Source organism: Triticum dicoccoides, chromosome 4A, assembly GCF_002162155.2.
Source record: "Triticum dicoccoides isolate Atlit2015 ecotype Zavitan chromosome 4A, WEW_v2.0, whole genome shotgun sequence".
Classification (NCBI taxonomy): domain Eukaryota; kingdom Viridiplantae; phylum Streptophyta; class Magnoliopsida; order Poales; family Poaceae; genus Triticum; species Triticum dicoccoides.
The window spans coordinates 52,941,041-52,956,188 of NC_041386.1; positions in this window are offsets into that span (position 1 = coordinate 52,941,041).

Consider the following 15,148-nt stretch of genomic DNA (forward strand, 5'->3'; position numbering starts at 1 on the left):
ATAGATGATGTTAACCTTGCAGGGGTGTACTTCTTCACACACGCTCTCACCACTTACCGTCATTTACACGACATGTACTCGGCAACCTTCAAGCGGAAGCCCAACGAGGGTGTCGGCCACAGCCTACCTAAACACTAAAGTCTCCTGTCCAGGTTTATCGCCTATCCAGGTTCCATCCGCAGGGAGTCCGGACGAGGTTTCCACATATGGCCCCAAATGATGTGTACATGGTTCCGAGACACCAAACGGGCGCCCGGCATGCCCGGCCACGGTGTATCTACCGCATCATAGCCCACCCCTGGAGTCAGCGCTACGCACGGCCGCCAACACATATCCTACAAACACCAGAAACTAGTTGCAACTCCTGGATAGAGGACTAGGGTGGTTAAGAAACCGAGAGGGTCAATTAAGGATCCCAATGCATGGTAGTAACTGGTTCTTAAATCACACATACAGATCTCGGTGCTTAAGGACGGTTCCAATGAGACATACCACCATGTACTCCTACATGGCCTCTCATCGATACCTTTACCAAATCATGTTAAACACACTTAGCTCACACACAGTAGGACATGTTCACAACTTTCCAATTCATCCTCGATGAATCAGACCTGACACAACTCTAAGCAATAGCAGGCATGATAAACAAGCATGAATGAGTAGGCACATCAGGGCTCAAACAACTCCTACTCATGCTAGTGGGTTTCATGTATTTACTATGGCAATGAAAGGTCATGCAGATGATAAGGGGTTCAACTTCCGCATCAAGTAACAGATGAATCGTTGTTGTCCTAATGCAGTAAAAGAGAGCAAGAGCGAGAGAGTGGAATTGTATCGGAATGAACAAGGGGGGTTTGCTTGCCTGGCACTTCCGAAGATAGTATATCTCTTCGTCAGTGTCATCGAACTCATCGTCGGAACCACGTCTATCAAGAGGGGACAAATACCGGCAACAGAGAAGGAAAACACAATCAATGCAATGCACATTATGATGCAACTAGCAACATGTTAAATGGAGTTGGTTTGAACCTTAGGTTCAAATGCAAACTCCATATGTGAGGGTTTAAATGCCATTTATATGATTTGGCCTAAACAACAGCCATAAGTTGTTCCAACATGCATGAAACCAGTGGACCCACACGTCAGTGGCTGCGGGTTTAAAATTAAATTAATTTAAAACATAGCTAATTAACAGGGACCAGGGCCCACTTGTCAGTGGCTAACCTAACTAACCTAAATAGGATTAGCCCTAACTAACTTAGTTAGCCGGGCGGGACCCGCATGTCAGTAGCTAAGCTAAATTAGCTAGGTTTAGTTAATCCTAATCTAGGTTAGTTAGCAGGGCAGCCCCGCCTGTCATTGAGCCAGGGGAGGTCAAACCCCTTGGTCAACAGGGGCTAATGCGCCGGCGACCAGAATGACGGTGGAGGCCATCTACAGGGAGTTGGAGGTGCGCCACTTCCATTGGTGGTGGTGGTTGGTCCGGAGGTGGCCGAATTGGTGCCGGCGACGAGCTTTGGCGGTGGTGGTGTTCGGTGGTACACGGGCGCGTTGCTACGGTGCATCAGTGAGAAAATGGAGAGGCTAGGCAGCACCTGCTAGACACGGGGAGCACTAAGAGCAGCACGGTGAGGCCAGGGGAGCACGAAGGCTATGCGTGCAGCAACAATGGTGGACGGCGGCTTCGGTGCTCGTGGGGAACGGCGCTACGGCATGGGGGCGAGCATGCTGAGTTAGGGGAGAAGGTTAGTGGCTCACGGTGATGATGAGGGGACGCTCGGCGAGGTCGGGGACGGTCCGGAGCCGACGAATTTGACGGAGATGGCCGGCAGTCCCGAGGTTGAATAAGGCATCGATGGCGGTGTTGCGGTGAAACCCGGCTTGCGTGGCTCGTCAAGGAGATGCTTCGCCTCCTTGCGGAGCTATTGGTCATGGTGGTTGGGCTAGGGGATGGCCGTGGCTGCGGTGGTGCTTGTCGGCGTGCATCGGGGTGTTCGGGCGCGCTGCAGAGGGGGAGCAGAGGTGGGGAAAGGGCGAGGAAGTGGGAGAGAGGGACCGGGGTGGCGCGTGGCGTCGTCCAGACGCGTCAGGGAGGCGACAGGCAGGCAGGAGGTGGAGGCCTCGGGCACGCGCGCGTCGGCACGCCTCTGCCTACTGGCAGATGTTGAAGACGACCGCTTCGGCTAGTGGGCTGGGCCAGCTGGAGGGGCTAGGCCAGGTGGGCCGCCAGGTAAGTCAGGTGGGTCTCTCTCTCTCTATTCGTTTATTTGTTTCTGTTTTCTAGTTTTCTGCTATAGTTTTGAGCTTAGGAAAAATAGCAAGGCATTTCCTAAAGTCATGAAAATATTCATGGACACTTGCTGAATTATTTCAGTGGCCCAAAAAATAGTTCCAACATTATTTGAACATTTAAATTATTTATAGTATTTTAATGCCCAAATTCAAATACAATAAGATTTAATTCAAAAATCCAGAATGGCCTAGAAATATGTGCATGACTTTTGGCAGAGGTTTTCACCTTTAACAAAAATCATGAACTTTTCTAAAGGGCAATTGGGATGATTGATAATATTTTTTATTGAACCTAGTTGAATTCATTTGGTGCTAGGGTTTCAACAATCCCCATTTCAAGTTTCATGAAATCTAAACATGATGCATGGATGCAATGCCACTAGTTACAAGCAAACTCTTGGGCTGTGACAACTCACCCCCACTAAATAAGAATCTCGTCCCGAGATTCAAGACATGAGGTAAGAAGACAGAGGGGCACAACTAACACGGTCTTCACGATCCAAGTTGCACTTCATAGGAACGTTTACACAATCACCATCTTTGTCTCGATGTCTTGCTCTGAGAACTCCATCCAACACGATAACGGGAAGAAAGGAAATTCTCGAAGAATCGATCTTCTCGAAGATCGAGCAACCAATGATCAACTCATAGAACGAGATATAGCGACATCTGTCGAGATGAGACACGATACACACGTCAAGAATGATGGAAATGGGCATATGACAAGGTTTTAAATAAGTAGCGAAATTCCCACACCTAGGAGGGTGGTGAACGGTGTCAACGGGGCGAGGAGTTAGGTTGCCATGATACCACAACGAGACACCTTAAGGAAGGTGACTCGCAAAATTATTCCCTTAAGTGGCAGAAAGAATTACTTTTGATTCAGAGATCATTGACACTCTTTATACCAGCCTAAGGCAAACCACAACAATCGTTTGGCGGAGTACGAAGGGATGACATACTCGGACTAGAATGGATGATGTGGATTACCTTGTTGAAGACAAAGCAATGGATGATTTTTGCTTATCACCGGAAATGGATGGGACCCATGACAGGACCACTTTTGAAGATGGTCCTGGACAACAACTGCTGAGAAGGACATCCCATGGAAAACTGACACGATGGGGTGCAAGCTGGGAACAAAATGCAAATGTTGGGAATGTTCCAACCATCATATCTTCCTGAGATTCGGATCTGGTAAGAAGCAGGATAGTTCAGACTCACATGTCTGAAAATAAAAGTTGCAACACAAATCGACGAGATAACATTGCGAGACTCTCGGGAGAAGAACTACGATAGCAAGCTCCAAAACATGAGCTGGTTCTGCTACACTCCTGTGAACACACTGTCCTAGACAAGCATGACCACATGGTAGTCTTATAATAAAACACTACCGAGTTCTGGTTGGGAACCAACATCGAGGATAACGAAATCCTGTACAAATCCATCTGGTACCTTCAGGACTAGCACTTAGAACTTATTATCCTTGAACAAGTCAATCAGTGGCTTGGCGTGCTAGGAAATACATTTGGAATGGAGGTAGCTAAACTCACAAACCAATGTATACTTCGCACATGCATGACTGACTTGGAATGATTCCAAAGGAAGCAACAACAAGCTTTCTCGAATCCACGACGGCAACTTACATCGATTGCACGTGAACTTAGAGTAACTCGCTACTTTCATCCAAACATATGCTTCATGAACGGAACATGAAGGCATCGTTTACAAAGTTTCCAACACTAGCTTCATGTTTAACACAAATCATGGTAGAGACAAGATGCTGCTGATGGGCTCAACAACAACTCATCAAAATTTTCCCTATCACTGAAATTCCACCAATATGTGAACAATGTGATAGTATTGGTCAAACCAAAGGATGTAATGGTGTATGCTCGAGGAACAACCACGAGTAAGACAACATTATGAATATCGTTGGTTCTAACTTGATTTGACGATAGCCCACACTCAAATCAAGGTTTGGATAAGACGATAGATTCAACAACTGATCACGAGGAACAATCGATGAAGATATCATCTCTCGTCAACACACACACACGCAAGATATCCCCTTTAAAGTGAACTAAGTGGATTAAGCTTTTATCTTCCAACTCTCCAAGTTGTTGTTTGGTTTAACCAACTAGCTCAGGGGTATCCAACACAGATTCTTGGAGAATGGGTGGTTTGGAGGAAAACCAACATGATCACGAACTCAACATAGCGGTGAGGTGACAACCTGGTAATACTTCCGAGAAGATATTCGGAACATCACAAACCATCGATATGTTACTAAGCTCGAGAACAATCTTGCTTTTTAGAGCAAGACGATATGATCAAATAAGCAAGGGGTTGAATAATCCTAAGTCATTGATCGAAAAGTGCACCAGAAATAAGGACTAGGTAGCACGATCAATCCTAGAATAGTGTTTCGATAACCAACATGCTAAGAATGATATTAGTGTCCATTAACTACCAAGCAACATGGTTGCTAGGAGTATTGATTTCACACATCATGGTTCACTTGCCGGCATTCCAGTTGCGACAACACGGGGCCGAGGAATGAATGATGAAGGTGTGAAGTATCACTGCATCAAGAATTCATAAGAGATGGTGCAATTCCCACGATATTCTTGACATAAAGTGGGTAATACTTCAGGGTAGAACATAATCAAAAGCTTGATTGCATTTGATCTGCGGAATACAACTGCTTTGACCCAATCCTAGAAATGGATGAGGTACTGGAGCTTGTTTCTTCAGTCCTTCTGGAATAGAATGGCTTGACGGACCACAAGAATAATAAGCATTGATAAACACGGATGCACAATTACTCCTGACTATCAATTGATAGATGATGGTCGAAATACAAATGAAGAGGAACAACTCAAGGGGACATATATCTTTCTGAGTTGTGGATGCATAGGTTAATATGTCGAACCAAGTTCAACAGGTTTCTTCCAGATAACCCATGCAGAAAGGTAGAACTGGCAGAATCACAATTATGAATGGAGAACTCCTCAGGAGTAGTCTAATCGTGATATTTTGGTTCAAAGAACTTCTGCCTTAATGGTTCATGGTATTTGGAAGAAAGAAATACCACGGACCTCGAGGACTATCGCAAGGTTACTAATATCCTAAAGAAACGAGCAAGCACTATCAACAGGAGGTAAGTAGGGTGAATCTCGGGTTCAAGAACCCGGGAATAGAATACCTACTACTAAATGGCATCATGGAATGCTTTCGAGAATGGTGGCCAGAATCATCACACCGGAACACAAAACATGGCTAGATTACTAGGTGACTCCTTAAAACACCTAGGGTCATAATAATAGCTCCAACATATATGTCGAGGTAGTAGAGTACCTCAACAGACCATTAGTGTGCTTAATCTGGCCCAAAAGGACATCGGAAACGGGATGAAGGGATTTGCAAATGCATCAGACTAGTTAGAGACCTAGGATGACTCGGATAGCATAACGACTGTAAATGCTCAAAAGATTTGAGACATCCTGAAAAATGGTGGCATAACCACTCAACAACACAATATCAAGGTTCTGAGGCCAGCTATGAACACACGAAAGTAGTAGAAACTGAACTGAGTCTTGAAACTAACAATTCTATAAGTCTATGGATTAGTAACACGTCATCCTGATAGATAGATGAGAGGGCCTAGTTCTTACTCCCCATAGAAAAGAAGAGGTTGACTCAGAACAGAAGGGCATAGGGTAAAGGAGTAAAAGAGCCTTATGTTCCCTTCCACAATAAATTCCCCTACATAACTAAAGCATTTCTAGACACAACTTCGACCGGTTTGGCTTGGTAATCCTACAGGCAGTCAGGCTCTGATACCAAAGCTGTCAGGACCTCGATTCCAAGTCACATCGATCTAGCCAGTAACACCTCGTATCAGTTTGTGGCCTCACGCACGGTATTCCCATTGGTCTCGCCTTACCATGGCCTGGGACCATTTGCGCCTTTTGGCTCACGCATATGATAGTGTCGCTAGCATTCATATGATAGAGAACCCGGGCCGACATGGCTAGTCGTGAACCCAAAGCGACACCAACCTATGGGAACAGGTATACATGAATCACATCGAGCATGTTGGTCAGCAGCATGTGAATCCGGGCTGTAGCACTGGGCTAACAGGACTCCGGGAACCCGGGCTGTAACAGGCTAGGCAGGACTCCAAATGTCACCGCGTGACATTTCCCCGAAGGGACAGACACAGGAACGAAGTGAAACACATGCCGGCCAGTCAAGTGTCCTGAGCAGTAGTGCTGGGCTAGCAGGACTCCGGTGAACCGGGCTGTAGCGGACTACTATGGCTCATGGAAGCACTAGACTACATTTCCCCATAAGAGAGGCTGCCAAGGATAAACAACTTGATTGTCGGATCCCACACATACCAAGCATTTCAATCATACACACAATATGCTCGGTATGTGTAGATACAACATGGCATCACAACATAACTCGATGACTCCAGTATTAATTCATTAGGCTTCGAGGAGCGAGATATTACAAACATGGGTCTCACGACCCAACAATCATAGCATACAAATCAAAGCACATGAAGCTTAACATGTCTGAGTACAGACATCTACAAATGAAAAAGGCTAATAAGCCTGACTATCTACCAGATCCTGCTGAGGGCACAAGATCGTAGCTGAGGTATCAAGCTAAACGTCGAAGTCCACATGGAACTACTAGCGAGACTGAAGTCTCTCTGCAAAACATAAATTAAGCAAACATGAGTACGAATGTAGCCAATAAGACTTACATCAGAACTAACTACATATGTATCAGTATCAACAAGGGGGAGTGGTGGAGTTTAACTGCAACAAGCCAGCTTTGACTCAGTGGCTAACCTGAACTACGACTGCAAGCAACTCTTTTGGCGGTGGCGCACACGAGTCCACATATTCACCATTTAATACACCACTATGGATTCACTCTCGTCTCCCAACGAGAAGGCCATCCATAGCACTCACGCTTATCTTGCTCATTTTAGAGTATCCACTTTCACTTTTCTATGAACTGTATAGGCAACCAAGAAGACCTTTACCGCGGACACGGCTATTCGAATAGATGATGTTAACCCTGCAGGGGTGTACTTCTTCACACACGCTCTCACCACTTACCATCGTTTACACGACATGTACTCGGCAACCTTCAAGCGGAAGCCCGACGAGGGTGTCGGCCATGGCCTACCTAAACACTCAAGTCTCTAGTCCAGGTTTATCGCCTATCCAGGTTCCGCAGGGAGTCCGGTCAAGGTTTCCACATACGGCCCCAAACGATGTGTACAGGGTTCCGAGACACCAAACGAGCACCCGGCATGCCCGGCCATGGTGTATCTGACGCATCATAGCCCACCCCTGGGGTCAGCGCTACGCACGGCCGCCAACACATATCCGACAAACACCAAAAACTAGTTGCAACTCCTGGACAGAGGACTAGGGTGGTTAAGAAGGCGAGAGGGTCAATTAAGGATCCCAATGCATGGTAGTAACTGGTTCTTAAATCACACATACAGATCTCGGTGCTTAAGGACGGTTCCAATGAGACAACCCACCATGTACTGCTACATGGCCTCTCATCGATACCTTTACCAAATCGTGTTCAACACACTTAGCTCACACAGAGTAGGACATGTTCACAACTTTCTAATTCATCCCCGATGAATCAGACCTGACACAACTCTAAGCAATAGCAGTCATGACAAACAAGCATGAATGAGTAGGCACATCAGGGCTCAAACAACTCCTACTCATGCTAGTGGGTTTCATCTATTTACTGTGGCAATGACAGGTCATGCAGAGAATAAGGGGTTCAACTACCGCAGCAAGTAAAAGATGAATCGTTGTTGTCCTAATGCAGTAAAAGAGAGCAGGAGCAAGAGAGTGGAATTGTATCGGAATGAACAAGGGATTTTTTTCTTGCCTGGCACTTCCAAAGATATTATATCTCTTCATCAGTGTCATCAAACTCATCATCGGAACCACGTCTATCGAGAGGGGACAAATACCGGCAACTGAGAAGGAAAACACAATCAATGCAATGCACATTATGATGCATGATCATGACATATCAATATGCTATGTTTTGAGCTAATGCAACTAGCAAAATGTTAAATGGAGTTGGTTTGAACCTTAGGTTCAAATTCAAACTCCATATGTGAGGGTTTAAATGCCATTTATATGATTTGGCCTAAAAAACAGCCATAAGTTGTTCCAACATGCATGAAACCAGTACAGATGGATATATTGGATTTTTCTGATCATTTTTCATATATAATTTATTTGATTTGGAGCTACGATTGATTTACTATAACTTTTAGAAGTTTTAACTATTTTCTTGAATTTCCTGTAAAAGAATAAATCCAGAAAAAGAGTTAGGGCATCAGCACTAAGTCACTATGACGTCAGCAGGTCAACGGGGCGGTCCAGGTCAAACCTGACCAGTGGGCTCCACTAGTCAGTGACTCGGTCAACTAACAGGGTTAATTAGCACCAACTAAAAGTTAATCTAGGCTAATTATTCCCTGGACCCACACGTCAGTGGCTGTGGGTTTAAAATTAAATTAATTTAACACTTAGCTAATTAATGGGGACCAGGGCCCACTTGTCAGCGCCTAACCTAACTAACCTAAATAGGATTAGCCCTAACTAACTTAGTTAGCCGGGCAGGACCCGCATGTCAGTAGCTAAGCTAAATTAGCTAGGTTTAGTTAATCCTAATCTAGGTTAGCTAGCAGGGCGGCCCCACCTGTCATTGAGCCCGGGAAGGTCAAACCCCTTGGTCAACTGGGGCTAACGCACTGGCATTTAGCCGCCGGCGGCAGCAGACGCGTCTGAGGGCGCGGGATTTGCACTCCGGCGACCAGAATGACGACGGAGGCCATCTACGGGGAGCTGGAGGTGCGCCGCTTCCATTGGTAGTGGTGGTTGGTCCGGAGGTGGCCGGAAAGGTGCCGGCAACGAGCTTTGGCGGTGATGGTGTTCGGTGGTGCGCGGGCGCGTCGCTACGATGCATCAGTGAGAAAATGGAGAGGCTGGGCAGCACCTTCTAGACACGGGGAGCACTAAGAGCAGCACGGTGAGGCCAGGGGAGCACAGAGGCTATGCGTGCAGTAGCAATGGCGGACGACGGCTTTGGTGCTCGTGGGGAATGGCACTACGGCATGGGGGCGAGCATGCTGAGTTAGGGGAGATGGTCAGTGGCTCACGGCAATGACGAGGGGATGCTCGGCGAGGTCGGGGATGGTCCGGAGCCTACGAATTTGACGGAGATGGCCGGCGGTCCCGAGGTTGAAGAAGGCATCGATGGCAGTGTTGCGGTGAAACCCGGCTTGTGTGGCTCGTCGAGGAGATGCTTCGCCTCCTTGCGGAGCTATTGGTCATGGTGGTTGGGCTAGGGGATGGCCGTGGCTGCGGCGGTGCTCGTCGGCGTGCAGCGGCATGTTCGGGCGCACTGCGGAGGGGGAGGAGAGGCGGGGAAAGGGCGAGGGAGTGGGAGAGAGGGACCGGGGTGGCGTGTGGCGTCGTCCAGACGCGTCGGGGAGGCGGCAGGCAGGCAGGAGGTGGAGGCCTCGGGCACGCGCGCGTCGACACGCCTCTGCCTACTGGCAGAGGTTGAAGACGACCGCTTCGGCCAGTGGGCTGGGCCAGCTGGAGGGGCTGGGCCAGGTGGGCCGCCAGGTAAGTCAAGTGGGTCTCTCTCTCTCTCTCTTTGTTTATTTGTTTCTGTTTTCTAGTTTTCTGCTATAGTTTTGAGCTTAGGAAAAATAGCAAGGCATTTCCTAAAATCCTGAAAATATTCATGGACACCTGCTGAATTATTTCAGTGGCCCAAAAAATAGTTCCAACATTATTTGAACATTTAAATTATTTATTGTATTTAAATGCCCAAAGTCAAATACAATAATATTTAATTCAAAAATCCAGAATGGCCTAGAAATATGTGCATGACTTTTGTCAGAGGTTTTCACCTTTAACAAAAATCATGAACTTTTCCGAAGGGCAATTGGGATCATTGAAAATATTTTTTTATTGAACCTAGTTGAATTCATTTGGTGCTAGGGTTTCAACAATCCCCATTTCAAGTTTCATGAAATTTAAACATGATGCATGGATGCAATGCCAGTAGTTACAAGCAAACTCTAGGGCTGTGACAGGTGCAATGGATAGTGGGGAATAAAAGAGGGCATGAAATAATTCATATTTATGTTGTCTAACCAAACAGGATAGCATGACACAATTTCACATATATGATGGCTAACTAAACAGGATAGCATGACACAATTTCACATTATGATGGCTAACTAAAAAAGATGGAAAGACGTAGTTCAAAATACGAGACTATGTAAACAGGATGACATGACATAACTATATAATGTGTTTATTAAATAGGTTCGCATGCCATAATTACCATACATTCACGGATAGAATGCCATAATTCAAAATATGATGACTGTAAACACTAAACAAGATGAGATGATATAACTATATGATGTCTTTATTAAATGGGTTGCCATGCCATAATTTAGATAGATGATGTGTATGTACTATGTAAACATGATGGCATGATATAATTCAAATATATGATTTATATAGTAAGCAAGTAAGCAGATGGCAATCCATATATGATGTAAAAACTAAGCAATGCAAGACAACATGCATGACATGGGTAATATAACCCTGCCATGTTTGAGCATAGACCTCAGGGGGAAATAGGACTGGTCATCAGTCTCTGAATCCTCCTCTGAGGAGCTCTCTGTAACCAGCAAGATGTCTGCTTCAACATGTAGCATTGTCTTCTCTGAATACCTTGTTTTCACTCCAGATACTTCCATCACCGCTTCAAATGGCTGATGCATAGGAAGAGTAGTTGAATATACAAATGTTGTCGACAAATGGAACACGTAATACAAAAAAATGATAGCATGATATAATTCACATACATGATGATTGGCTAAACAACATGGCATTGCATAATTCACATATATAATGCCTTTGCAACAAGATAGCATTGTATAATTCACATATAATGTCTTGCAACAAGATGGCAATGCATAATTCACATATATGGTAATTAGAAACTTAACAGGTGGCATTCACACAAAGCATGTCTAAACTAATCAAATGACATAGCAATGCGAGACACCATACGCACGATATGAGCAACATAACCCTGCCAAGTTAGAGCATACACCTCGGGGGGGGGGGGATAGGACTGGTCATTTGTCTCTGAATCCTCCTCTGAGGAGCTATCCGTAACCAGCGAGATATGTGCTTCGTCAGATAGCATAGTCTTCTCTGAAGACCTTGTTTTCACTCCAGAATTTTCCATCACCGTGTCGTATGGCTGATGCACACGAAGAGCAGTTGAATGTAATAACATTGTTGACAAATGTAATATGTAACGAAAAAAAAGGATGGCCTGATATAAATTACATATAAGATGACTGGGTAAGCAGGATGACATTGCAAAATTCACATATATGATGCCTGGCTAAACAAGATGGCGTTGCATAATTCACATAAATGATGAATAAACTAAACAGATGGCATTCGAACAAAGGATGTCTAAACTAAGCAGATGACATATTTGATGTATAAAGTAAGAAATGCAAGACACCATATGCATGATATAACCAACATCAGCATGCCATGTTAGAGCGAAGACCTTAGGGGGTAAATAGGAGTTGTCTTCTCCTTCTGAACCCCCCTCAGAACAGATATCTTCTCTCTATTACAATCCGAAATGCGTGGAGGGGGGGCTGCCTTTGCGCCTACCATGGAGCAACGTCTGCATGAAATTTTATTGCCACGCAAGGCTCGTCTCTTTTGCTCTACATGTTCAGTTCCATTGTTTACAATAACTGTCATGCATAGGAATAAAACATAGTGAGATTATGTAAGGAGTGCATGCAGAAATCCAGAGTGATGGTAGCAACCTGTGGATAGACCCAAAACCAATAATAGCAGGCAGATAATGGCTTCAGTTAAAAAATACAGATAATGGCTTCTTTACTATTTGTTTCCCACCCAACATGAAACTCATAGTAGACACCGGAGATTAACCAGATAGTAGATAGATACTATTGATAGTGGCCCCGATATGTACCCCACAACCATTTAAAAACTCAAGTTTGACCATTAGCTTGGAGCTGACTTAGAGTCTAATCGGTGAACAGGACGATAAAGTAGCATGTAATATTAAGCGATGCATAATGTAAGCAGACACGAAAGAGTGCGACCTCTCTTGCGGACCCGTGTAGTCCTCGAGGTCATCTGCTCGGTTGATGATGGTAGTGCAGTTTTCATGGCTACCAGCGGCGGGGAAGAAGATCTGAGGCGGAAAAGACATTCTGGAGGCCGGATCCCTGCTGTGTTGGACCCTTCTGTCGTTGGAGCAGCTGAGGTGGGGTGGACGACGGTGCAGGAGGAGCGGGACAAACCACGCAAGGTTTTCTTTGACAACTATCTGTAAGAGAAGTAATTCTGTAAGGGATTGTTTGAATTGGAGGATTGCAACAATGCAGGGATAGGAAATAGGATAAGAATGCACCTGCAAAATAGAGAATTTAAAAACACATGATTTTTTGCCAATCTGGGTGTTTGATTCACAACAATTGGAAGATCATAGGATGCAAAGAAGCATGGTGAGATTAAGTCAAACCACAAGAAAATGTACGGTTATAATGCTATTATGCTACTATCTCTTAGTCTTGTGCTTCATGAATAGGAATTTGAAAAGGAGGACAAGTGAAAATTAAATTTCCTACGTTTTTTATTTCAAGGAGACACTAAAGGAACAAATCTGTGTGCTCAGTGGATAATATATATAACATGTAGAATAAAAAAGAGATGCAACAAGTGTACAACCTCTTTGGTGAAGCCATGTCGATCTCAGCGTGATTGGGTTGGCCGGTGAGGATGCTCTGGCTGACTTGGCTGTCAGAGGATGGGAAGAAGATCTTAGGCGTCTGGAGATGGAGCCCGAGGTACTGCTCCACTGTGATGGAGGGTTTCGTCGTTGGAGCAGCTCCGGTGAGTTGTACGACGCCGAGGCTGAAGCAGGACAAGAGAGACAATGAACAACGTTAACCTGAGTGGAATTCTAATAGCATCTCCAATACATGACGTAAAATACATAAACACAAAGTGCTAGATGTAAAATACATCAGCCGCTCATCTCTGAACTTAACCGTCGAAACTAAATTTAACTGTCAAAACTGAACTTAACTGTCGAAACTGAATTTTGCTGTCGAAACTGAACACACTAGAAAGGTGAGGCTACACGCTGGTCGACTGACTTTTTCATCTCTGGTCAGTCGATTTTGCAGCAGTTGGATACGAAATCAAGGGCATGCGGTTCATCTTCAACCTCCACCCCTTGAGCCAGCCAAACAGCAGCCCCCTGCCGCCCGCGGCCGGCGGTGCGCCGCCGCGCCCGCCCCGAAAACACTCCCCACCGCCGGTCCACCGCCGCCCCGGCCATCCATCTAGGCCCCCCCCCCGTGCCGAGCTTTTTCTCCGGCGATCCCCACGCCACCGCCCCGCCACCGCCGGCGACCACCGCCCCCATCCTGAACCCTAAGATAGATAGTGGGGTACCTCTCCGGCGAGCCCCCCTCCCCGCTGTGGCTGGTTCTTCCTTCACCCCGGCGGCATCGGAGTGAAGTGTAGCTAAATCGGAGCAGCATCGCAAGCAAGAGCAAGAGCGAGAGCAGCAGCGCGAGCAAGAGCAATAGCAAGAGCAGACCAGGTAGGGGACCGAGAGCAAGAGCAGAGTAGCAGCGCGAGTGAGACCTAAAGCAGCATCAGGTCCTACTGATGTGGACGTCACCACCAAGGGAGCGACGCCGTGGAGGAAGTGGCCGGCGACGCTGCCGTGGATGGAGCTGTGCCGTGTCGGCTCGGGACCGAGCGCCGGCAGCACCATGAGATCGAATCAAGAAGAAAATGCGGTGATTAGTGTACAACCTCTTTGGTGGCGCCGATTAGGCCGCAACTTCATCCGAGGAAACGGTGATGATGATGCTCTTCCGATGGTGCAAGTGAAGACGGCGGTGTGGGAATGGAGGTGGCGGGAAAGACGAGGGGAACGTCGGGGTAGCTCCTTGGAGGTGGAGGACGGGGTGGCTGAACCGGCGGGACGATGAGATCGACGACGAATCCTCATCCGGTATGGTGGATGAGGGACGTCGAGGTGTTGCTGCGGACGATGTCGTCGGGGAAGAGGCCCTGGCTGGGTGGCGGACGGAGCAGGGTGTGGGGTTTCGTCGCGGGTTTTCGCGGCCTCGGTGTACGAATGGGTGGGCGGATGGGATGGTAGTGGGGAACCATGGCTTAGAGACGCGCTTGTCCGAAATGTGGGGTAAGTTACGAAAGTACCCCCACCGATTTGAGGTAGTTCTTTCGGTTCAGGGGTACCACGGGCATTTCGAGTGTCGGGATTTCACAGGAGGTGGGAGTTTTCGTGCGCGTTGTAATTTCAGAATAGCAAGGCGCGGGTTGAGATGGAGGGAGTTGTTTGAGCACAACAAGACAAAGATATATCTTAAATATTTCGGGCTAACAAGGCGTGGGTTGAAATTTCCAGACAAGCCTAACATGTACTGTACCAAATCAATGCGCCCTACAAATGTCATTGAAAACTTTGAATTCATGTTATGTTCAATTAAAATATTTCGCTACGTGTATAATGCATGCAACCTACTACTCAAATGAACATTTTAGTGCCTTCCAAACGTATATACTACCGATTCAATATGAACTAAATTTGAATTCGTTTCTCTATTTGAATAAGATCTACAGTAATGATTGTTGTCAAGTCAAAGCATTTGAAT